The following is a 25,496-nucleotide window of genomic DNA, read 5'->3' as shown; positions in this document are numbered from 1 at the left end:
TCGTAGATATTGTCATATTCATTAGATATCCAGACATCGTTAAATTTATAGATAAAATATTTATATCTAGTTCAAACCAAATTAATTTTCAAACGGTAATAATCTAATTATAAATACTCTCACGCAAATATTTTATATCAGAGATCAATAGCGATCTCATTTTTATTAAATGGATATTAAATGCGCTGCATATTTGTTATTAATACGGAAATATTTGTGTTATTTTGCTGCCAAAACTGAATAAAATATAATTAATCCGAAAATTGCAGAAAATTGCAAAACGAACCCCTGGGGTAATTTTTTACAATTACCACCTAATTCTAGTAAAGCCCAAGCAGGTTTATTTCAATTTTGCGTCCTAGAAAATAGGGCAACTAGAGCACAATAGCGTGTTATTACCATATCGCATTATGTATCAGTGGGTTTTTATCAACCAAAGTATCTTTAATTTGGAATCGAATCAGGTCAGCAATTTGACCACGTTACTAATTAGCATTGCCTTCAAAAACAGATTAATTAGCTGAAGCTGTGTTGAAATTAAAATAATAAATGGATGTCGTTGTGGCCGTGTGGTATCAATCATTAAGACTGCCGAGTCACGAAAATCTATTTCCAAGTCATTTCTGAAGAATTTTTCATGTTCGCGTTTGTAACATTTCAGTCCTTTAGGAGCAATTTCCCGTCGTAATTAATCGCATTGCCGGTCAGGGACTAATTTAATTGTGCTCGATGTCAAGTAATAGCTCGTTATACTTTCAAGTAAAATTAATCTACCTGACGTTTCCTCATGCGAAATATTCCATTTATTCTAGATTAAAATCAAAAATTGTTCATTAGAACAACGTCAGGTTTTAACTATGTGTGGGAGTGCATTTTAGTGCATTGATATCGGATCGGTTCGGTGCAATAAAGCAAGAGTCGGGCCGGAAAATTGACCCGGTCGGGTGGATGGTCCCTTTTCTGTTACATTTACTCGCAGTCGATTGCGTCACGGGATTTCTGGGCTCTGTCCTGTTGCTTTAGGGAATCGAACGGTGTAATCCGTCGACGTGATAATCCTAGTCTGCTCTAAAGCGTAATGAAGCCTTACTTTATTTAATAAACGCGACGGCCCAAATTTTCTTTAAGCAATTTGGGGTTACCTAAGCCGCCAGAAGAGACTTTGTCGGGCTTAACAATAGAATCGATTCTCCAGATGCAACAGTGTAAGGAAAATACATCTAAAGACTAAAGTTGGTGCTTGTTTCAGGTGCAGAAAAGGATTCAAAGATTTTGGACAAATTTTGATTAAGGTAATGGTTGTAGCTATGCATTTTGGTTCAACTATCTGAACCAAAAAATGGTGGATGCGCCGGGTTAGCGTTTTTTATTGATTGTAGTGTAATATCTAACTATTAAAATACGTACAAAATACCAAAATAAAAAATGTGTTTACAATAATTGTTTAAATTTTTTTTCTGAAATAAGTTAAAGCAGTACTAAAACAAGTCCTACATTAGAAACTTTTTAACTTCTAATATAGCCAGAGCTTTAAAATTTTGTATACGATCTAATTCGACTATTCTGAGTTTAACTAAATTATTTTCAAAATGGTTGAGCTTTTGCAACCACAAAAAATTGGCGCCAAGTTTAAAATTTTAAATAGTAACTACACATTTTTAGTACATATTTGAATTCAACTTTTTAAGCTGAGTAAAATGTACTAAAGCTGTTAGTACTTATTTATTATAGTTTTTGACATATATCAATTTTTTTGTAAAAATTTTAATTGCAAGAGTTTATTTAAGATATTACAGCCTTTGAAGTCTTTGCGATAAGCGAATATCTTTCTTTGCATTTGATAACAAAAAGTTTGGAAAAATTTTTAGAATTTTTAAAATTGTCAGCTGTCAAAATTCAAAGCTTGTATGATAATTTTTAAAAATGGTTATCAAAAAACTGCTATAACTCTGTATTTTCAAATAAAACGACCATATTTTCTTAACGGCAATCAAAAAAACATTGATGTTTATGGTAATCTTTATCCATATGTCTTGTACATCTTTTGGAAAAAATCACAAAAAACAGATTTTACTTTGTAATTTTCATAGTTAATCATGTAGACTTTACAAAATGGTCAACAATTGTCAAACTTTAATATTTTATTAAAACGCGTATTGTAATGGCCTTAGTACGACACCAAAGTAGAAAAAAAATATTTTAAGTTAGGGCGCACAATTGGTGGATGCGCCGGGTAACTTGTATTAAAATTAAAGTTTATTGCAATATTGTCGTAGCCAATTATGTGTTCTAGCAAGAGTTATGATGTTTTTAAATACGTGTTATAAATGAGTATATAATTACAGGTCCATAAATTACATGGTAATTTTAAACGCAATGTTGCATACATTAAGATATCTTAATTAATTACAAAATTGTCGCCGGTTTATTAAAGTGAATTAGATTTTTGCAACTTTGTAAAATATTGTGGGTACAGTTGGCCCTATCTCGTGTTTTATATTTAGATTAAGGCGTGCCATTTTCGAATTTTTATACCCGAATCTAATTACAGAACTGTCAGATTTTTTCATTGTTTTCCTGTTATACTTCACGTGAGACCAATTAAATGTTTCATGTCATTTTTATCGTTTTTTCTTCGTTGTTGTTTTTATCGCTTGATTTCGCGCGTTTCAAGAAAATAATGAAATGCGTGTCCGTAATTATATTGGCCGGAGGGTTTGGGCCGTCTGATTGGATTTCAGTAGTGAAATTCGTTTACGACAAGCCACTAAACTCGAGTAGATATTTGTAGGCCATTACGTTTTATAGACAAATTCCCATAGTGGAATTTTTACGGTGTTTTCATGCGATAAGAGTGTATCAACGGAGCTCTCCACTTTGTCACAATACATAAAAATATAAGGGCGTTGTTCTGGTTGGAATTAAATGATAATCCGGGTGGTGCGCGACATAAATTACTGTCAACGAATTGCTGCAAGTGTAATCGAGTATGTCAAACCATACTCGTATTTATGGTAATTTTTATGAATATTTCATCTATCCTCGCCGATTTGTAAATATATTGGATGAAAAATGTGAATTTCGTGTTTCTCGTCATCCTGACAAGCCCTTTAAATATTAATAACTTCGTTACGGCTGATAGGCCGTTAATTCGGTTTCACGCATTCAATGATTCCGCCGGCAACTAATTTCGCAAGTCGCAGCTCCATATTCGTGTGTTTAAAAGGTAATCTTGTTCCTTTGACATCTGACAGAGATATATTGGAGCGTCCACTCGGCCATGTAAATGACCTTTCGATTTCCTGGCGCGCAAAGGGCGCCGGTGTCCACTACAAACACCGAAAATATCAGGGCTGGGCCGAACCCACCCCGGTTTAATATTCCGAACAAAGACTCGGATACCTGCTCTATACGTAATATAAGTCGCGCAGAAGAGTATTCATCCTTCCGCGCCATTGTGTCTCTTGTCTTGGGCCTGTTGAGTTGTGAGAGGAGTTTCCAGGAGAACTTCCGTTCACTGCTGCTTACACATTCAGGACCGCGACGTGCTAGACGGTCGCTCTTCCAACACTTAATACGCTTTATGTGTGTTGGCCTATATTGCACGGATTTCGGAAGGGTTGGGGCGCACTGACGCAAACCGTCCTAACTTCATACAAATCCTTACTGTTAAAAAGTTAGCAAAAGAGGAAATACAGTTAATTAGTTTCACGTATTGGCAAAAATTCTTGCTGAAGAAGAATTGAAATGGAACCCTCAAACTGACCCTAACTACATTTCCGCTGGTTTATTTCGTGCACTTTATTTAATTTTTTCTATAAAAATGTATAACGTTTATTTTATAAGGCTTTTTTATCGTTTTCGCAAATTGGATAAAAAATTCCCGGCGTCTCGTATTCTTTTCCGCTTTCTATCTTATACATCTACCGGATTTTTTGGCAAAATTATGAGTTTTAAAAAGTAATCCCCGCCAATTTCGGCGAAATCAAATTAAACTTCTTAGTGAAATACGCGCGCTTCAAGACTCGCTATAACATTAATCTTACTTCTGATTGCATTCTTAAATCGCCGTAACCCTTTGGTAAAGTTTTTTACAGCGGATATAGAATTTAATTTGCAAGCACTTCAGCCGTCGGCCGCAACAGAGCCCGTTTCATTGTATTTGACAGAAAAATATCCTCTTTTCGCCTTTTGTAAATAACATAATAGCTCTCCGCGATAAGGATTTCTCTAGGATAAAATTAGAAAAGTCTTTTCGTTACTATAAATAATCCATCGCTCGGGTGCAGTTATTGAAAAATGCACAGCTTCCATCTAATAAGATAAGAAGCTTTCGCTTGGAAATTTCCTTGGAATTGAAAGTGCAGCGACGGTCATACGAGCTCGGCACTTCTTTGTGAGAAGAACAATTAATTGTCGAGTACCGAGCGCGATCCCTTTTAGTTAGAATCGCTCGATCTCGCCAAATTGGCCCTGTTGAAATTCTATTTGGTGTATAGGCTTGTCACATATTACATCAAAAGATCTCCTTGGAAACAAAGTGCTTGCTAAATTGAAATGTCGATGGTTAAGGGCTCCAGCCGCCGTCCTTTATTTCGCAGCCCCCATATTAACGAATAACAAAGACGGAACTAAACCGACATCCCGTCACAAAATCTTTATACCCATAGCTGTATAAAAGTGAAGAGAGCACGCCAACATCCAGATTTTTCCGCAATCGCACATGTCAACGGTGAGAAATGTGATTCGTTTTTATCACGCGGAGGGAAATCCAGAAACACCCAAAATTCAAATTCTGATAAAACTGACACCGACACTACTACGGAAAGGTTCAGTGTTTTATACCGCACAAAATAATTACTAAACGATTCTGATCTCGCTAAAGAAACGATCTAAAATTTCCTCTTCAACTATTTGTTGAAAGCAGCGAATGAAACAATGTCATAGAATAAACATTTCATCTCATTTAGATAATGTATACTTTTGCGAGACAAATGATGGAGATTTCTGGTTTGTAATGATGTTGAACTGCTCTATAAAACAGTTAGCGCTTTGTATAAAAAATCATTCCGATATCTGATTGTAAGTACATCGATGTTTGTGGCCCTCATGAATGGGTAATGTATTTATGAAATGTATTGTTTTGAAAAAAGCTAGAATTATGTTGCTGATTAATAATTTATGTTGCAATTTATCTATTAATTGTATCTCTGTTTGGAAACACTGTAATACCAGTGTGTGGTATTAACTGCACAAAACGTAAAAGACCACTTTGTCGGTCAATAGAGAAAAGGTATATTTGCCGTAATTGAAAATTTTCTCTTTGAAATAAAAGAAATGTGAGATTGCAGCACAAGCCATTGATCTTTTAAAACATTGGGTCGTATTAAGCGCTTTGTCATACTTACTACATCTTATAGACGTTCTCTCATAACTGGAAGCAATGAAATAAAAGTAAATCACATTTGTTCCATTGTCTGGAGTTGTAAGTTCGGAACTTAGACACTATCTGCTGGAAAGTCTCAAATGTATTCGGATGTTTCTTGAAATGTTAAATGTTAAATATAGACGACAAAAAAACTTGTTCAATTGAAAGCTCCATTTTAAAAGCAGTGCGACGAGTAATACCCAAGTTTACCAGTTAGTGAACACAGTTATCGATAAACATGAGACGACTGTGAGCATTTTTAACAAACTTTTTAATTAATATTTTATGTGAAGCTCCAAAACATTGTATTTACGACTAAAACTGCTGTAACTAACTCGAGTTACATGATTCTGTTTACAGTTTGAAATAAAGTTTAAATGAGCACCACACTACAGGAAAAATCAGAACTGATGAAATAATATAATTGGACAGAAAGCAATTTTATCACAAGTGGCAGATTGTGGATAAAATTCAATTATCAGTATTTAAATTTCATTACAAATATTTGTCAAAAATAATTAAACTAAACAAAAGCCGCTCTTTATTTGCAGCCAATACAAATATTTCCCTTTGGACTGTCATAATTTTGTGAAAACTCAAAAGCTTTGGCTAAATAATACAGTTTCACATAATTATTATGAAATAATAATATAGGTGCATTTATTAAAAAGTGATTACAGAGTCCGGATTTTACGTTTTATGACCAATTTTAGTCAGTAATTCGAATAAAATTCACTTTCGTAAAAATACACAGTTTTGATGCACATTTGTAATCGCCCAAAGTAGATATTTTACATTACGAGTAGATGTTGCAAACTCTTTGGCATTTTTTTTAACTTAATTTTTCTCATTTCCTTGAATGCTTTTTTTACTTAACATACGTATGGCATCAAACACATGGATTGTTGGAGGGTTGAGTAGCTTGTGTTTTGTGCAATTGGTTAATAATTTAGCAAGTGGGTAAGAGCGTAATTTTTGAAATTCCCTGAGCTTCCGGTTATTGCCGAATCAGGAATCCCTCTGGTGTGTAACAGTGTGTCGTTTTAAGAGCTCGGACTATGTTTATGCCATTTGATGTGGCTATAAAGTGTAACGCGTTGGGTTCATTAAAAGCTGGTCCGGCGGCAGCAAGCAAATATGTTCCGAATTTTTACGTCCGTCAATAAAAATCCAAGCCGAGTCGGAATCGAAGCATGAACATGTCCGGCCGTAACATCTTGTTTGGTGCGTTTGGTATTCAGTTTGTATAGGAAAAGAGGGCGGCGATAATAAAGCGCGCCATATTGCCGTTGCAACTGTTTACATACACCCACCCATTTGCATACATTGTAGTTTTCACGTCCTCGTCCATGGATAGAGCAATCCCAGCGTTTGCATTTTGCGGTGGATGCACGATTTTATTGCGATTCGCATTGCTTGCCGCATTGTTTTCATATAAGTGCTTGCGAGTCCGGCCCTGTTGTGGGCATTAAATTGCGGGGGCAAACAATGGGAATATAGTATTTTAAATACCTTGTCTGTTTACGTGTTACTGCCGGAACAATGGAAGCTCGCCGCTTTTTTTGGACGCTTCCCCCGGAAAAACTACACAATACGCCAGGATAAGACTGCCAGATGGTCCGTTTGTTCAACGCCGAATCGATAGTTTCTCTATTCCTCATTTGGATAAAAGTTTGAACGCTTGGCGAGAAAACTAGACGCGTAATAACAACAATAATGGGTCAACTTCCGGCCTAATGAGTTCGCTTAGAGAAACGAGACCCACACCAGATAGGGCCCTGCAACCTAATTAATATTCCGGACTAGGAAATGGAGAATTACAAATGGCTACGGAGGCATATACATCAAAATGTCGTCTGAGTGGGAATATCGGTATTAAGTTGGTTCAGGTGTATGCAAGCGGTACACGAGACAACTCGATTGACTGCAAATACTGTAATTATCGTATCGTCTAATTCAATCTGCACAAATTGCGCAAGGACTCTGGAAGCACAAAAACTCAGATACTACAAGCAGCAGAGCAATAGCAATCAATAAGTAAATAAATATATATTTTCTATTTAGTTTGTTATAATAAATAACGCTGTACGTTTCTCTAGATCACCTATAAAAATTTTGTAAAAATGTACTGTAATTATCGTATCGTCTAATTCAATCTGCACAAATTGCGCAAGGACTCTGGAAGCACAAAAACTCAGATACTACAAGCAGCAGAGCAATAGCAATCAATAAGTAAATAAATATATATTTTCTATTTAGTTTGTTATAATAAATAACGCTGTACGTTTCTCTAGATCACCTATAAAAGTTTTGTAAAAAATATTGTTATTATTATTATAATTATCATTATTTCTATACTATTTATGCTTGAATTAAGTCATCTAGATTACATTTTGTTTACTCGTTAAATGCAAACTAGTATTAAATTCTGCAAAATTGGTATAATTTAAAAACGTTAATTTTGGTGGATGCGCCGGGCGAGTATGGTTATTGAAGCGGAACATTTAATTTTAAATAATAAAATTCAATTAAAAATTTGAATTATGACTTAAACTCCGTATTAAACTAAACAATAACTACAAACGTAAATGTTTTTTGTTCTTTAATAATTTAAAATTTTTAAATTTTTATGTCGGGTCTAAGTTTCGAATACACAGCAACAACAATTTTTTGTTACACGCTGTGCGATACCAAATCGTCTATTGATTCTACAATAATAAATAAAGATATTTCGTGAATGATGCCATATTACGATGCCGTATTACGAGTAATTAAAAGTGTGACACGAGCGTATTGTTTGTGTAAGTGTTCTTAGGTTATTTATTCCGACAGATCGAATGTTTGTTGATTGTAAATAAAGCAAAACGTGAGTAACGATCATAACACATTTATCACGTTTAATGAAATAAGAGAAATAAATTGCTTTAGCAAACAATAAAATGTAGTCGAACGGACGCCGTAAACACAAGCGTCGATAATCGCATTTATACAAATTAAATAAATCGTTATTGACATTGTGTATTGCTAACGTCCGGTACCGAGTGACTTTAACCAGAAATATGTCGGACAGTTTTCGCCAGAACGATGGAAAGAGTTAGACTATTTTTAAAAGGAATCGTAAACTTTAAGGTGCCATGAAAAGAATTGAGTTTCTACATCAAATTTAACGGGATTTTAAAGTAATATCGTAAGCAACTTTTAGATTTGCGAATAGAGCCAGCTCCAGGGCGAGTTTCAAACGCACATATGCAGTCAATGAGGCAATCTGTTGTTTTCAGAGATCTAAGAGCGCTCAAAGAAGAAGTATATTCTTTTTCTCGTCGAATTTCCTAAGCTTAGCGTGATAGCAGAATACAGAAGGAGAGCTACGTCCGTGGATGTATCTGTGTTATTGTTCCACAGACGGAGTGCTTCCTGAGATTTCAACATTCTTTTTATGATACTTTTACCCGTATATTACATTCGCAAAAATTGGAACAAACACTTTTGGCCAAAATCCGTCCATTATTTGACTGCGTTTAATTACGTGTTGTTTACTTTTAATTTGGCCAAACACGCGGTGGCAATGACAGATTTTTTATTGATTCACTGATGTGAGCTTTGCCGAAGTTCGCACACCTGAATCAAAACGGAATACATAAATAAACAGAAACGTATTGATGCGAACTCATAATTCCGGTTCTGTAGTGAAAGTTTGCGATGTGGTGCGCGATAGCGGCAAGCGGGCATTTATTTAATTTTTAAACAAGTCTGAGATATATGAGCTTTTTGTACAATTGGACGACTTAATTGAGGCAACTTTTCATTATTTTTCTTCATTACATTAGATTCGCGCAATTAGCGTGACTGGAACTATTTAGTCAAGTGAAAAGGTGGTTAATTAAAAACGCGTCAAGTAATGGGATTAATAATCTTGACGCTTTTTTGTGCATTAAATAGAATAGTTAACAGTTACAAAGAAAAATTGCAAAAATGCTTCTTTCGCACCTAAACGTCTTTCTTTGAATAATAATTAATCAATGTAAATTATTCTCCGCACGAAGTGTCTGGAATTATCTTTAACACAATTATAAAGTTTCTAGAATTAAGATTTTGTAGTTTCACTTTGAATTTTCTAAAGCAGAATATGCAACAAAAGGTACAACGCAACGTAATGAATATCTCCCTATCTGGCCCGAAATTTTTAATTCAGCCTTCACGTCCATAAATCTTTTTTGTCGGCGCATTGAATAATGTAGCTTGAAAATATTATTTCAAAGTTAAACACTGCTCAAATTTACAATTCTATTTCCTCCCTCGTTCTGTATAATAGACTAATTTTTTATATTTGCGAACGTGCGTTCAGAATCCGGTAATTTCCCGGACAGGATCGAACCCGAGGTAAAAAATGTGGCGCTGGGCTGTGTCCTAAGTCGAGTGGAGTTTAGGGAATTAAAAGTGGCCTGGCAAGTCCGGCGTGCTAATCCCTTATCGCGAAAGAAGCTTTACGAGCTGCAGCATCCTCAGATGGACAACGAGTCCGCTCCTAATCCAATTGTATCCGGCAGTTGGTAACAGTGTATTCCCATTTAACAATTACATGTGAATCCACTTATTGCGGTCGGAACTCTTCCGATGCGTGTCGTTTTAAAATTCCGAACTAAATCTGAGTTCGTGATAGTGACAGGATAAGTTGGAGAAGTTTCGTTCAAATTAATTAACTGCACGTGAAGTTAGGTAAGTGTGTTCATGAGGGGTGTTGTTACGCTGTAACACGATGTTTAATCACTCCGAATGGCCGCCGCATCGTTGGGGCTGCGAAAAAATAGAAAGAAATAAATAATGGCCGCACCAAAGTAAAACTTTCCTCATTTGTTATTGTCATAGAAAAAATTGCATGAAAATTTTTTCGCTCCGAGAACCGCACCGAAATGGGCTCGGAGCCGGTCGGGAGCGCGGAAAGACCACCTCGCTGTCTTCAGTCATCATACATCATTTTCTGTCACTTATAATCCAGGTTTTAAGGAGGGAAATCTATATTAAACTTGTTTTTCGATAAAACACTGTTAGGGGCATTACATCTATCATCTGTCGCATAATCTATTACCGGCTTTTTTCGACATGCTAAGGAGTGTTTTCCTCTGTAAATGTTTGCCAACAAATCAATTCGTTTTATGCATTAGGAAATTGAAAGCAAATTAATTGCTGTTTTATTGGAATCCATTGTTCCTGTCGCGTCTCTTAATCCGTGTCCCTAACAGACGCGCAGACAAACATCACTTGACAGACATTTATATATTGTTGATCTTCACAAACAAAAGGGTAAATATACATTTCAACGTTATTCGATCCTTCAAACAGACTCGGTTTTCATGCAACAAATAAGGACATTTGCATTATTTACACTTTTTCAAAGCAAAATATACGTTTCAGCAAACATCTTCAAAGAGCAAACAATAGCTACACTGGCTTATCAAATGCGCGCTAAGAACAAATTTTGTAAAAATATTCCTTTTCCTCCAGCAAGAGTTTTCACTGCCGTTGAAAAAGCACTGTCACAATACGGCTTATTTGAGTCTCATCCCATTCTTTAGAGCATTTTGCTCATTCTTGAAATCAGAAACAAAACAGTGCTTAACTTTTTCCAACACCACTTTGCAGTAAAGGGTGACACAGGGGTGTGTAATTTATCTATAAGTTTTTTGGTAATTGAAATATTGCTATGCTGTTTTCATTGTCCGATAGATCGACTTAAAGTCCACAAACTAAAAATACAGACTGATCCAGAAATACTGAGTCTGTTAGCAACACATTGCAACGGAATTCGATTTTTCTTGACAATTATTTGACGTACAACCCCACAAGAATGTTAAATTGTTGTTAACTGAAAGCGAACTCCATTGGTATCCTTAAAAATTTAACTCCAGTGTTGCCAACAGGCTCAGTATTTCTGGATCAGTCTGTACTTTTATTATGCACAGGATGTTGTATGCAAAGTGGTTGAACAAAATTATATTTTTTAAATAGCACATTCTATATATTTTTGCATAATTAAATTCTACGCAAAAAATAATGTAATTTTATATAAACTACCCAGTGGCTTTTAATGATTGCTAGCTTGCTATATGGAGCGGTTTCATCTGACTGCCATGTCAGCGATCGTAGGTCGAAAGTGCATGACAACTGAGTACAAAATTTTGACAAAGAAATTTGATAGTTAAGGTTGCCAATTTAAATTTTTAAATTTGTTATCAACCTGACTACAAAAATCATTAATAGTCGTCCGGTATTATGAGTCTATCTTATTTCGTTTTGGAATTCTTCAACTTTTCGTTATAAAAAAGACCAATTTTTTAAAAATCATTGCAAAGTTGCTTATAAATATTTTCCGATAAATATGTAACAGAAAAACTTAGAATATCTTGTAGTTTTAGCAAATAGTCGACTTTTAGTTAAAGCACGCAGATAACATGCAGGATTTGCCAAAACGCACATTTTTTTCAAATGCCTTGCATATTCATCTTGCATAGTTAAAATATTTTTTGAAACTTAAAAAAAATATTACAAGTATTTGTTATCCTACATAGAATCTGATAAGTCAAATGGTAATTTATAAAAAAAAATTGAACACTATGAAATATTTCAAATTTGCTATACAAACCGCATATCATTAGAAAGCTTATAAAAAATGCTATCGATACGTGTAAAGAAATACATAGTGTTCCATTTGAAAAAAATTAGTTATTCAACTTATTGCGTTGTGGCACCCCCTGTACATTATTTGCGTGTTTCAAGTAAAAGTTGACTATTGCTAAAACTACAGGGTATACTGAGTTTTTTGTTGCAAATTTGTCGGAAAATATTCATAGACGACTTTGCAGTGATTTTTCAAAAATTGGTCTTTTTTATAATAAAAAGTTGACTAATTCTGAAACAACAAAAGATAGACCCATAATAGTTTATATAAAGTTACATTATTTTTTGCGTAGAACCTAATTATGCAAAAATATATAAGGTGATTTATTAAAAAAATAACTTTGATTCATACAAGACCCTATATTTTTAGTTTGTGAACTTTAAATCGATCTATCGGATAATTAAATCGGCGTGGCAATATTTCAAATAATAAAAAAGTTATAGACCGATTACGCGTCCCTCTGTCACCCTGTATAAGTGGTGTATTGCTGTTCTAATAACTTTTCCGATTGTTCTTTAATTGTTCCATAACTCATTTTCAAAAAGAATTATGGTAAAAGCCTATCAATAGTACATTTCATTACCAGCTTCTAATTATTTCAAAACAAAATAAAAAATCAATTAGAGTATTCTGAATTGAATCTATTTTTATACTCGTAATTTTCATCACACATAGCTGACTTTTTATTCCGTGACATTTGCATGGAAAAAATAAAGTTTCATTGACAGCTTTTTGTTGGAAAACTCCGTTGTGAACATAGAGGATAATAATAAACAAAAATCCATATAAAAAATCAGGAATTTAATACATTAAGCTCTTGGGGTATCATATGTCACTAATTTAAGATTGGACTAATTAAAATGAAGACCCTTCTTCTCCTGTATAAATACGTTTAGCGTTTTTTCAATGTAAGCAGATGACGTAATTTTGAACTAATTTTGAGTCGTGAACCGGCGTGCCACTAAGTCGGCGGCGTCTTCCGATGCAAATTTCATCGATTCGAAATAACTTCGGAAATTAACAAGTCTGGGCTAGATTACAGCGATGTGTACACACGGAAACAGCACATTATATTCCGCAACACCTCACTTGGCTCAAATTACGAACTGTTTACCCGCACCTTAACAGTGGTATCTCGATATCCTTCGGTCACCCCAACTTCCAATCTTCGCTGATTACATTTTAAACTCAAATACCACGAAGACAAGTGTTGAGTTCGAGCCCTCGGGCAATAACTAATCGGAACCGTTGTTTGGGAGGACGCAGAGGGTCAATCAGCCAGTTTATCAGCAAGTCGGGATCATGTCACGTATTGTCTCTTTGCGCTCACTTAATTGTTTCTTTTGTCGAGAAAATCTCAAAAGATCGGCGCTTACACCAGAGTGAACACACTTTTCACAGACGTTTTATATTCCGGATAGCGAAAGGAAAACATTTACGAATGGAAATTCACTATTCACAAATTCCGAAACTGGAGATTATTTTAATATTTTAGGAGCAGCTTGACAGGGAAAAGACGTCAATTTTAAAAAATTCACAGTGAAGGAGGAAAGGTCGGCCGAGAACTTGGTAATTGTTGCTAATACAAGCCGTAAATTATTTATTTCGGATGTGTCAGCTACATTTTACAAAACTCCCAAGTTCCTACAATAGCTTCGAGATAAATTCGCTCAAACCGCTAAAATTATACAATAGAAAAGTAATCACAAAACAGCCACCGATAGCTCCAGTTATTTAAATCCGGATACCGAACCCTCGCTGCAAAATCGAGACTGAAGCGATGCCTTATCAGTATTCAAACAAATTCTTTTATTTGCTCAATTATACTAAGCAGGGCCTGGAAGAGCTTGTTAAATCTAGTATTGATAGAAATAAAAATCAACTGTTGCAGGCTTCCATTTAACGGCGCATTATCCAAAGTAAATACGGCACAGTTTGCCGGATTTTGACGAACTCTACTTAAGCAAGAGCAGTGTTTTTAATAACGGAATTGGTATGCGAAAGTGCGCTTTCATGTAATTTCTAATTTTATCCGCGGATTTACTTCCGCCCTAGTGGATATCAAGAAACTGCTGCTTAATAATAATAAGATAAGTCGGTACACGTATTAACGAGAAAATAGCAAAAATACGCTCAAATTTTTTAGATCGAAAACCGTGTTATTATGCTGCGCTACATTTCCTAATATTAGTATTTAATTTCAAGTCGGCGTTCATTCAAATCTCGGTTTATTAAAACCGAGATTAGCTCATTCGTGTAAAAATTTTTAATAAAGTTAGCAACACTTGCGCTAAAACTACAACTAATCCGCGATAGGACCCAAATCACAAAGTTAGATCTGAACACCTGTTTGAAAATTGTCATTTGAAACAGCCCCCGGCAGTGTTTGATTGGGGGTCGAACCTAGATTATCTTCCATAACTACGACCACACGGTTCTAATTACTACAGGCCATGCTAACGAGTACCGTAAAGCATGCTATTAGCTTCGTTAGCCATACGTTTTGTTTTAGTAATCCTGCGACGACCAATTTAGGGTTAATCCTTCAATGGTATTAATATAGATGGTGGCACTAACGGCCACTAACTCGACACAATCAGCAGTTATGTCGGGACGAAAGCATAATTCGACCTTAATAATCTTACGTGTACCGATAATTAACGCTCCAGCGAACAAGCCCGTCCCGGCGGACAACTTTTCTCATTAAAGAAAAAGATTCCGCTGTGATTGATTATTCGCGACGGATTTTGATGAAATTTATCCCGAGATATACCAGTCGTTCAGACAAACTTTAACTCATTTAGCGATCCGATTCGACGATTTTACGCCACAACACAGCGCATTGATCCGACAGATAACTCCAAAAACATTAAACAACCAAATCAAATTGACCACAAGATGAGAAAAAATAATAAGGCGTTGTTAATACGTTTTTGGAGGTGGTGTAATTGGGATGTTCCGTCTAAATGTGACAGGGTGAGGGTAAAATATTTCGTTTGGAGCGCTCCTTCAGTATCTTGCACGCAAGTGTTCCATTTTGTGAACGTGACGTCACAATTATTAGAATAGTTATGTGCCGTAAGAAAAATAAGCTTCACTAGTTGCACGAGGATGCTACAAGTAGAACTCGGTGGTGTCACGTAACACACATTGAAACACCCCGATGATACATGTTTTTCCTTAATTTTTATAAAGTTGGGCGAAATTTCGAGAATGTCTTATGTGTCATTTAACATTTCGCTACATTTACTTTGCATTCTCAGGCGGACATTTGTTACCCCATGTCATCAAACAATTTAGCACGGAAGTAAAAAAGATTTGTTAAAATTGATAGCCGTGCATGGAGAAATCGAAGTATAAATAAATAAGCGTGTCATTAGTGCTCAAAAATTACGCCCTCATTCCGTAATTCCATAACTGTTGGCTTAAATTAGTAATGCCTCCAGATATCAAATGTTGTGACATTTTTGTGTAAATGTTTTATTCTGTCGAATGACCGGTTCGAATATTAGCAATTTATTCAAGATCAATAAGAGGTCACACGTGAGGGGTCGACAGTTTGACTCAAACTGAAAATCCTTAAGAAAATTCCTGTTAGGTTACCTCGTAGCACATTATGTTGTAAAAATAGCGCTCTAGCCTTCCGTGCATGCAAAATTAATGAAGCTGCAAGTCGTTGGAAATGAAATGCTGCAACGACTCGCCCTTCACTTGATCTATGGTGTCTCGTAGCGACTTGCAGAAATGCTTTAATTTTAATTACTCCAGCGTAAAGTTTTCGCTAGAACATCTCGAGAATCTTGTTAATAACGTTAACGTGTGTGATTCAAGAGATGTTGGGTAAACCCCGGTTACGGAGAAATTACTCATCCAGTTCAAAGACTACTCTTCCCACATCCAGTTGCAACTGAGACAACACGAATCACCGAAACCTTAGTTAATAAGCGCTTTTTATCCACCAAACAAGCGGGTATAATTGAAGCGAAGGGCTTTTTAAATTGTGTCATGCCTTGTGGGCATCTATCCTTTTCATCCCGTCTCGCAGCAACATTCCTGCGGCCTATAAAAACGTGAATAATGCCGCAGAACCTCGTTTATCCCCTTGATTTTCGTCAGTACAAATCGCTGAGGCTGCCTTACGTGACTCTGCCGCCATCACCTGCCCTCAAATATCAATGATTTTCAGTTTTTCAGCGCGAATAAACAACTCGTTGTTATTTTCTCTCCGAGTGGGACTTGATGGATCGGTTGTTGGGCCAAACGGCCCTGTTTAGACAACAAATATCGTCGACGTGACGTCGATTGAGTCGGTGCCGCTTATGGGCAACAATCCTTCGGCCCTTATCTCGACGCCGAGATGGATAAGAGTGAATTGACACACACACTCGTGCTCATTGTAGTGCATAAAGCACACTCGTGACGAGAGGATGTACGTGCCGGCGATATAAAAATTGCAATTATTTCGCAGACGGCGCGCTCTCCTCGGAGGGAAAAATCACTCGCGGAAATGGTTCGCTAATTCATGCAAAAGCAGGGGCATATTTAAGGGGTCTAAGTCTGACAGACACCAGACCTAGTGGGCCCTCAGAGCAGGAATACATTATTTGAAATTTATTTAGAAAAATAATTATGAACATGAACGTGAACACGAAAGTACTTCAAAATAATTTCACCTTTGTTTCTTTGACCATATTAATTTTTTGAAACGATGTTGTACGGAGTATTAATGTTAGACGAAAATTAATACAATTAATACAAAAAAAAAGATACCGATATAGGGATACAAGATATGTTATTTTGACAAAATTTTTGAAAATGCCAAAACGAAAAAAACTTTCTAACACAAAAAAGTTTGCTCTATTGCCTACTGCACATCCTGTAGTTGACTTTAAATTAAAACCAGCCTTATAAATATCACCACTGATGAAATAATCAACTAAATGACCGAGTTAAAGAAAAGATAATAAAGATATTTGGCTTTTTAAGCCCAATTTACTTGATAAATGCAACAAAACCATATTTAGAAGTAAAAGTAAATGAAAAATGTAACTGTAAGGAGTCAATATTTTAAATTTATTTCTCCTGCATTAATAGTTGAATTGATTAATTAATTATTAATAATTAATAGTCTAAAATTGTCTATTTTAGACAAGAAACCGCTTCCGTTTTGAATTAAATTTATTTTTACTTTTTAAATTATTTTTAGCGCTTCCAACAGAAGTAGTAGGTGCAACAAATCAAACAGTTTACATTTATGTAAACTTAAAATTTATAAATATAACCTTCATAACTAGGATTCGAACTTTTTAGCACAAAAATGACGGAAATAAACTGAAAAAATGTCTATAACTTTTTTCAAGAGAACTTAAGCTATTTTCAAAACAAAACTTTTTTATCAAATGTTTTACAAAAAAAAACTTTTATAAAAAAATTAATTTGTACAACATCAAGTAATTAGAAAAAATTAAAAGTACATTTTTTCGAAATCCCATTTATTTTTTAAAACATTATTTTTAAAGGCACTTTACTGCAGTAATTTTTGTTGGAAAATGATTTTGCTTTAAAAGTGACTTCTAATTCAAAAATATTGCTTTTAAACTAGTGCATTTTTAGATTAAATTATTAAAATTGCGTTTCGAACTTATTACAAAAATTTTCGAAAGTTGGCCAAATTTCATTCGTCAAATGTTTCGCCACGACGTCTCAAAATGACGAAAGTTTATTAGTTTAAAAAATCATAATTTTTTTTAAATTATTAGATTGTACTAAAGCTTAAAAAATTTCAAAATTTTGAAAAGTATGAAAACTAGCATAAAAAATGCAACACAAAAGGACTTTTTAGCACAAAAACGCTAAACTAGAAAATAAGCATTAAAAAATTGGTTTATTTCAAACATAAAAACCTTAATTTGCCATTGCCGACAAAAAATGTACGCTGCTTATTGAAATAATAACGATTAGCAAAATAAGCTATGAATGCAAATTCTACTCATAACATAACAAAAGTATTAAATCTCAAAAAAAGATGGACAAAGTAGCTATTCTTTCAACAGAAAAATATATTTAAATAGCTTAAATTTAGAAAATATTGTAAAAGAATTACGTCTGCAAAGACATTTGCTTCTAATTCTAATTTTCTAATTTTTTATTTTTTATAATGTTTTATCTTAATCATTTTTAATTACATTTGTTGTTTATTTATTTTACTTTTAATGGTAATTTGTTATTTTGTTTTTCAAAGTAAACTATTTGTTGTAAAAACAGTTTATTAATAATAAGAAATTATAATTTTGGTAACAATATCTAAGAACCGATTTATAAAAATAAAATTTTAATGCGCGTTAAGAGTTATTTTATTGAGCAAAATGCATTTGATTGGTGCAGTTTAGTCACGTGGTCATTTAATCACGCATTTAATTAAGACTTAAATTGATGACGCTTAGATAAACCGACCCCTAACATAATAAATTATTTATAATCCTTTAAAAATAATTAAAAATAAAGATTGCAAACTCATTTTGCTCTCCTCATTTGGCACCAACCCCTAAGATCTTTTGAAAACATGCCTCTAACTGGCTCACAAATTCTGTTGATTTTTTAAATCTAAACATTTTCCACATTAAGCCGGACCTTATAATTAAATTTGGTGTTATTTGAGAAGTTGGTGAGTGGCTGAATTTCCTAGAGCACCTGGTGGGGTGTCGAATGAATCGCTTTCCTTTCTGCGGTTCAGATTTTGGGGTTCAAGGAGGGTCGGCGTTGCAGAACGGTCGTGGTATTTGTAATAAGTTTCAGATTCCAGACAGTTGGTAGTCCACAAAGCTCGGTATGTGGATAGGAATTATCGAAAAGCCAATAAAATCGCAAGTAAATATTTGCGTTTTGTTCGTTTTGTCTTCGTGACGGCTCGGATGATGCGTTGAAAGACAAAGGAGTCGAACGTGATGAAGTCTAGTCTTTTTTAGTCGGGGTGAATTTTTAAGCGGGCACGCAATTAAGTTTCTCCGTTTAATTTGTAACATGAATATTTCAATTTAGGTTTTTTTCCCGGAGGCGGCGGGGATAAGAGGCGCGAAACAATTAGGCAGATGAATTAAGAAAGAGGGTTGAGATTCGCAAGTTTGCCCGGTCGGCTAGTCTCTAGTGGATTTTCACTAATGGAATTAAACGAAACATACTCCGGTACTGATGAGGATATTACCAGTCTTGAGATTTAGAACTTGCGAAAGTCAGGTCTTATCTTATTACGGCTTGGAAAAAGACGTGGATGATATCTCGTCAGGTGTGACGGAGTTTGCGAATTAGCCACCGGAGTTGGAAGCAAATTTTCCGATAACAATTTTAGGCGGAGGGAAAAAACAATTCGAATCAATCTCTTGGTAATCTCGAGCTAAATACATTAAGACACGTTCGCCCACATAATAGCGTGTCACAGATAAACTTCCCTGCTTTGGCAGGATGAGAGATTATCCTACATGACGCGTCTTCTACGGCGATGCAAGGATTATTCCAGCTTAATTACGTGGTGAACCCGTACCGTACACGGAGCGGTAAATCCTGCATGTCGGCAGTTCCTCTCCCGGTACAAGAACCAACGCAGCTATCCATTGTCTTACTCAGACGCCCCGGACTCAGGCCGCCGAGATTTAAATCAATTACGTCGCTGCAGACAATCAGACATCATAACGGTCTCTAAAATCCCTGTCGTTTTTTGAAAAATGTCCGCTGATTAATTTTATTGTTAACGAATTGAGTTAATTAATCGCTTTGCGTTTTATGTGCTGGCGTATAAATTGCGGCGGAAGGAATAATCGCGGATCGTTTTAGCCCCCAGCTTAACTTTCTTTAAAAATAAATCGTTTCCTTATAGTTTACCGACTTTGATATATGCTCCATTTCTTTCAATAGATGGCTAGAAAATAAAATTCTTCGCTTAATAGCCGTAACACAAAAATAGTGAAATAAATCTAAAGTAGGTATCGTCGGTCATTACTCAGTGTCGTTAGAATAACGGGCGCAGGCCTGCCATTCTAAACATTTTGCTGAATGAAAAGTTATGGTGGTGCCGTGTCAAAGGTTATTAAATCACGAATTAGTCGACAAAAATCGGTAAAAATTAACACTGCGCTAATGGGAGTAATTGTAGCGAGCGTTTTTTGTTGGCTGCGCGTTGTTAATTATCCTTTCAAGAAGCCTCAGCGGTTATAATAAATTGCGCAGGTCGTTATCGATTAGGCTAATAATTTTCAAAAATGCCGTGCTGTTTAATTGCGGCGGATTTATCGTAAATGTTGGAGATTAAATGAGTCTTAATTAACAATGAAAATGATTAGGTCGCAATTTCTTCGGATCAAGTGGTACATATTTCGTGGAGAGACGCCAAAAGAGAAATTTCCTTTGTTGATTTTGTTGGTATTTGCAGAAATGCCAACGTCTCAATTATGCATTCCCCTTGTTGAGTTCTTCCTCGAAATATGCGTTTACACGCAATTCTACAATATAAATTTGCATATTTATAAATAGATAAAGAGGTTTGCTCGCGTTTTTAAAACGGACGGCAATAATGGAAATTCCTTCGGGTAAAAATGATTCGTTTTCGATTTCCTGGGACGTCGAACATGATTAAAAGAGACACTGTGTCCCGGAATCAGTTCAAAGTTTCATTATTCAAAGCGGCTTGCTTTATGGGGCCGAGATTTATAGCGGAAAAGATACATGAAAAGAAATTACTACTTTCGAACTAAAATTATAGGATTAGGTTTGATGGATCGTTCGCATGCACCTGGAAAAGTAAAAGAACGTTTGCATTGCACGGATGGCGTCAGGAGCCGACTGGCAAAAAATCCTGCGTGCTACCGCAGGAATTCCATTGATCCGGCCATAAAAGCACAATATTTGTACTAATTAACTAAAGTAAATTTGTATGCAAATTATTTCGTTTTATTTAAACAAGTGTTGAGGACGAGTTAATGGCCACGCCATACATAAATGCGTTCGGTGGGGAAAATTGTAACCGATGAGCCTTTGGACAAAGACAACATTTCGGTTGAATCAACGAATTAATTTTCAATCAGGAAAACAGTGAGCAGCGGTGGAAAAAACGTAATTACATTATTCGAGTGCACTCTGTGAGAGACATTTTCATTTGTGAGCCGTGTCTTCAAATGTAATATGCTTTTTAAGTTAAACAAACCGAGTGAAATACTAATTGTCTCTTTCTTTGTAAACGAGAAAACTTTAGAAAAATTCATTTTGCTCCGCTCCGCCGACTTCACTTCTTCCTGGAAGGGTGATAATTAAAGTTTTCGCACAATTAGGAATCCCCATCTGAATTTAATAATTTTTTGTAAAACGATTAATTAGTATAGAAATCGGGGAGTGGACAAAAACACCGTCGCTTAATTCGATTCTACTCTGGATATCCTTCATTAGACGCTTTCGACACTTGCACGAATAATAAAATATTGAAGACTCCCTGACCCCCTACCGAGAATTTAATTAATAAAGGACCCACACGTGTCTCTTGCCGTAACCGTGGCTGTCAATGGTGGCCTGCCTCCAGTTATCATCAGCAGGCAGGCTTTTAATATCTGATCTGGCGAACCTTTGTTCCAACATGCACACTTCTCGAGATGTGTGGATTGAATCTTAATTTAGGATCAGCTTACTTCGAGACCCACTGCTGCTTAATATGCCGTACATAATGTGTAGCGAAGATGAGCCATCACTTAGATTACAGATAAGTTTGTTAAACTGATAAGAACGGCGACGATTTCTTCGCTACGTCATCCCATTAACGCTATTTTTTTACACACCGCTGGCTCAAAAACGACGCGTTTTACATGTTCCAAATTCCACGTAATTATCTGCGAATTTAACACGTAATTAAAATCGCAACTGTGCTCCTTATACAACAAAATTAAAATTTCTTCTTAAGCGGAAACTTAATTAAAGCCGTAAACATTTATCTTGTTTGCTTTTATGGCATTCGGTGACGTTGCGAGATGAACAAAATGGGCGCAATTCTCAAATGCATTTTTGCCTCAGTTATTAATCCGGCTTTGTGCACACCGACGATAAATAACACAATAAGAGGGATTGGAAACAAACGATAATAACACAAAAGTATTTGATCAATAAATTTATAAGTGGGGCGTTTTTATTTCAAATTCTCCCCAATATGCATACCAATAATTAACCAAATAAAAAAATATCATTATTATATTAGAACTTCCTAAAATTATTTACTAATAGTCCAAACCCCTCAAGAATGAAAAATTATTTTGTAATCAGAGAATCATTCTATACTGGTATCAATTTTAAGTAAAAGAAATGCCAGAACATATTGTTTTTATTTGTAAATAAAAAACAAAAGGCCGTGGAGAGAGCTTTCAAATAAATCTGGGAGGAGCATAGTCCTTTAAAAGTGTATGAAATGTTTTTCTGCTTTTTTAGTGTAATTTCTACTTTCACACTTTTTTGTGGCCGTATCCTCCCCCATTTATTTTTTCATTCCTTGTTTATGTTTAGTCCTGTATTCGCAACCGGCAGTAAAACTAATATTTACTACAAATACAACAGCTCGTCGAAACTTTTATTCCGTTACTTCAATAGAAACGTTGAAAATTTCCTTTTAGTCGGTGGAAATAATTTCCACACTGCACTCATGTTTACCACAACTGTATGAGTTTCAGAATTTAGATTAAAAAGAAATGTCTGCTACGTTGTAACATGTTTGAAGGGGTTTTGATGCCAGAATAACATCACGTTACAGGTCAGATAGCCATTTCAATTTGCGCCAAGGTTGGCGGCTTGTGATTACTGCTGCACGGCAAGATAAAATGTTTTAATTCTCAACAAAACTTCTGAACCCCTCGAAATGGGCCGGTTGTTTTTCATCCGTACTGGAGAATGCTTTGATATTGCGCCTTCAAACGTATAAAGGGTCAGAACGGACATCAAACTACACGTCTCTTCATGTATATTCATACGTCTCCACCTTAAATTGTTAATCGATGTGTGTTTAACCGCAAAGTAAACAATTTACGAGGATTATTTTCAACGGCCAGACAATGGAGCTGTCGGCCTTTTGATAAAAAATATTTTATCACCGGCCCTTAATGCCTCAAGATCGGGCCGAAATCCATTTTCATCCGAATAATGCAAATCACCGCAAATAACTTTGGGTATCTACGTGTAGGTTTGGTGCGCTCTCTGGCATTAATAGTTGACGACGTCCTCGCGACCAGAATACTTAAGCGACGCAACGAATTCACCACAACCACCAATATTCACGTCCACTCTAATTAGTCAAATTGCTACGGCTACGTCAAATTAAATAAAGAGCACACGTCCGTACCGAAATGATTACAGACATTGATGGAAGTGGGAGCACATGCTGTTATTGCGATTTTTGCACTAAATCAACGATCAGGGATTCTCCGTTGGTAAATTGGAAAGTTTTATGGCGATTCGGGCGAGACTAACTTAATAGGCGTGAATCAATTGCTGGTTTCAACTTATTCTGCAAAGAGCCGCGAGCTTGAAAACTGCTTACATTTTTTCTGTCTGGACATGAAAGGGTAAAACGTAAATTTGACGGACTGATTCATAACGCCCTCATCACTTTATTTTTACTTAAAAACCTCTCACTCATTTCAAAAATTACGTTGCTAACAATAATTAATAAGGGTTGACCCCAGTTCTAAATATGGAAAACGCTGCTGTCTGAAAATTTGATTCGGTGGGCTGTTGTCGTGCTTGAACTTTTAATGGGAAAGCCAAATTCATCAAAGATTAACACAATCAATTTTACATCATCTCAGAATGACCCCCTAGTTTTACAAAAGTAGACCGATATTAAGTACACACTTTTTTGTACTTTTAAACAATTTAGCTGTTTTTAAATTTCTCATTTATAAACTTGTTTTTTTATTTTTCATAACAATTTGGTGGTAACATGTGGAGATCTTTGAATTGTCAGACCGTTGCTTTGGGTGCTTAAAAGTGCGGGTAACGAATGACAATTTGCCTGATGTTTTTTTGATCGAGTTTGATAATTAGCGCGTAAAGGGTGGTAATTCGCGAGGCAATTTAGCACGTGTCCCGTTGACAGAATTCATTGAAACGCCTTTCAGTCAATTTCAGCCCGTGTGAAGGTAGAAAAGCCGGCAATCTGCGCCCACAAAAGCTGACCAATCGATTCAAGGGCGAGTTCGAAAGCTTGTTTGCATATGAAATGGTTGATATTTACGCCAGTTTGGATTTTCAGTAATGAATTATTAAGCGGCGAAAACGCGACACATTATTGTGAAGTTTGGAAAATTCATATTGTGGGAGAAAGTCGAAAATTGTAGCATGTGGTGCGTCGAAGTTAGATTGGGTTTTTATGTCAGCCGACTCTCGACCTTGTTATTTCAATATCAGATCTCGCAGATCCTTACATATTGATAGAAATTGCAAGGAGCAAATCCAAAGACGATTGTGACGTCCCTTTTCACGTCTTCTTCGAAATGAAATAGCTATCGTAAATTTAGATCCGCAACTTAATATCGCTGACACCCGACGGACAGATCGCCGGCCAGTGCTTTGTTCACAAAATCCAAATTTTGACCCTTTGTTCGCAACACTCCGACAATCTCATACGAGGATAATGAGCAAATTGTAGAGCAAAGAATCCTGCGGCGGAATAAATGCACAGAGCAAACAAAGTGAGAAGTTTGCTTTGTTAAAAGTCGACCCAACAAAGCCAAATAATTTGCAACGCAACTTAATATTATGTTTGACAATCGGACTGGCTTTAATTGGGGACTTTGGTTTAAACTTCATCAGTGTATTAACGCCAATGGCTTTGAAGTCACACTGGAGCAACTCGTTTCTTGCCTTGCTAAAAATCCAAATTAAACATCAAGGCATTGTGTCATAACGGGACGCTTTAATCTAAATAATAAATTCAGTACCTTTGAATTTAATGTAGATAAATCCGCTGGATTTACATATAATCCTCGCTTGGAACGATAAAATATATTTCTCGTCAACAAAAGCAAATAATAAATAATATATAGCTTCATGTTTGACAATGTAGTCGAGCTTCAATACAAATACAGGGAGGTTCTTTTTCTCTCGCCCCAATTGAACAAATATTAGCGTTCCACAAACACGAATTGTCATAAATAAATATAATTTTATTCAGAAATGCAACGTCTTCCGCTGCAATAAATTTAAAATATCGTTCCCGACGGAAATTAGTGCAGATGTTTTCTTGTGGAAAAAACATCATCTCTGATTTCAACTTTCTTTATCTTTTGACATTAAGAGAATTGTGTGCACAAGCAAATACAAGCCCTAATTTCACAAGAAGAAAATCGATAGGTCATTCCTGCGATAACGTGC

At 35.6% G+C, this 25,496-nt stretch overlaps 1 protein-coding gene across 3 annotated transcripts in view; it reads left to right on the top strand.

The window, feature by feature from the left end:
• kek3 (kekkon 3) overlaps positions 1-25,496 on the top strand; it is a 94,535-nt gene that overhangs the window by 34,126 nt on the left and 34,913 nt on the right. For 2 of the 3 annotated variants that reach the window (XM_015979590.2, XM_008194316.3), the window contains exon 2: positions 1,250-1,292. The exons of the other annotated variant lie outside the window; for it this stretch is intronic. The gene's annotated coding sequence lies outside the window, so the exon portion shown is untranslated. The remainder of the gene's footprint in view (positions 1-1,249; positions 1,293-25,496) is intronic. 3 annotated transcript variants of the gene reach the window in all.

This window comes from Tribolium castaneum, chromosome 9 (assembly GCF_031307605.1).
Source record: "Tribolium castaneum strain GA2 chromosome 9, icTriCast1.1, whole genome shotgun sequence".
NCBI lineage: Eukaryota > Metazoa > Arthropoda > Insecta > Coleoptera > Tenebrionidae > Tribolium > Tribolium castaneum.
The sequence above is the reverse complement of the archived record's forward strand: the minus strand, read 5'-3'. Positions and strand labels throughout refer to the sequence as shown.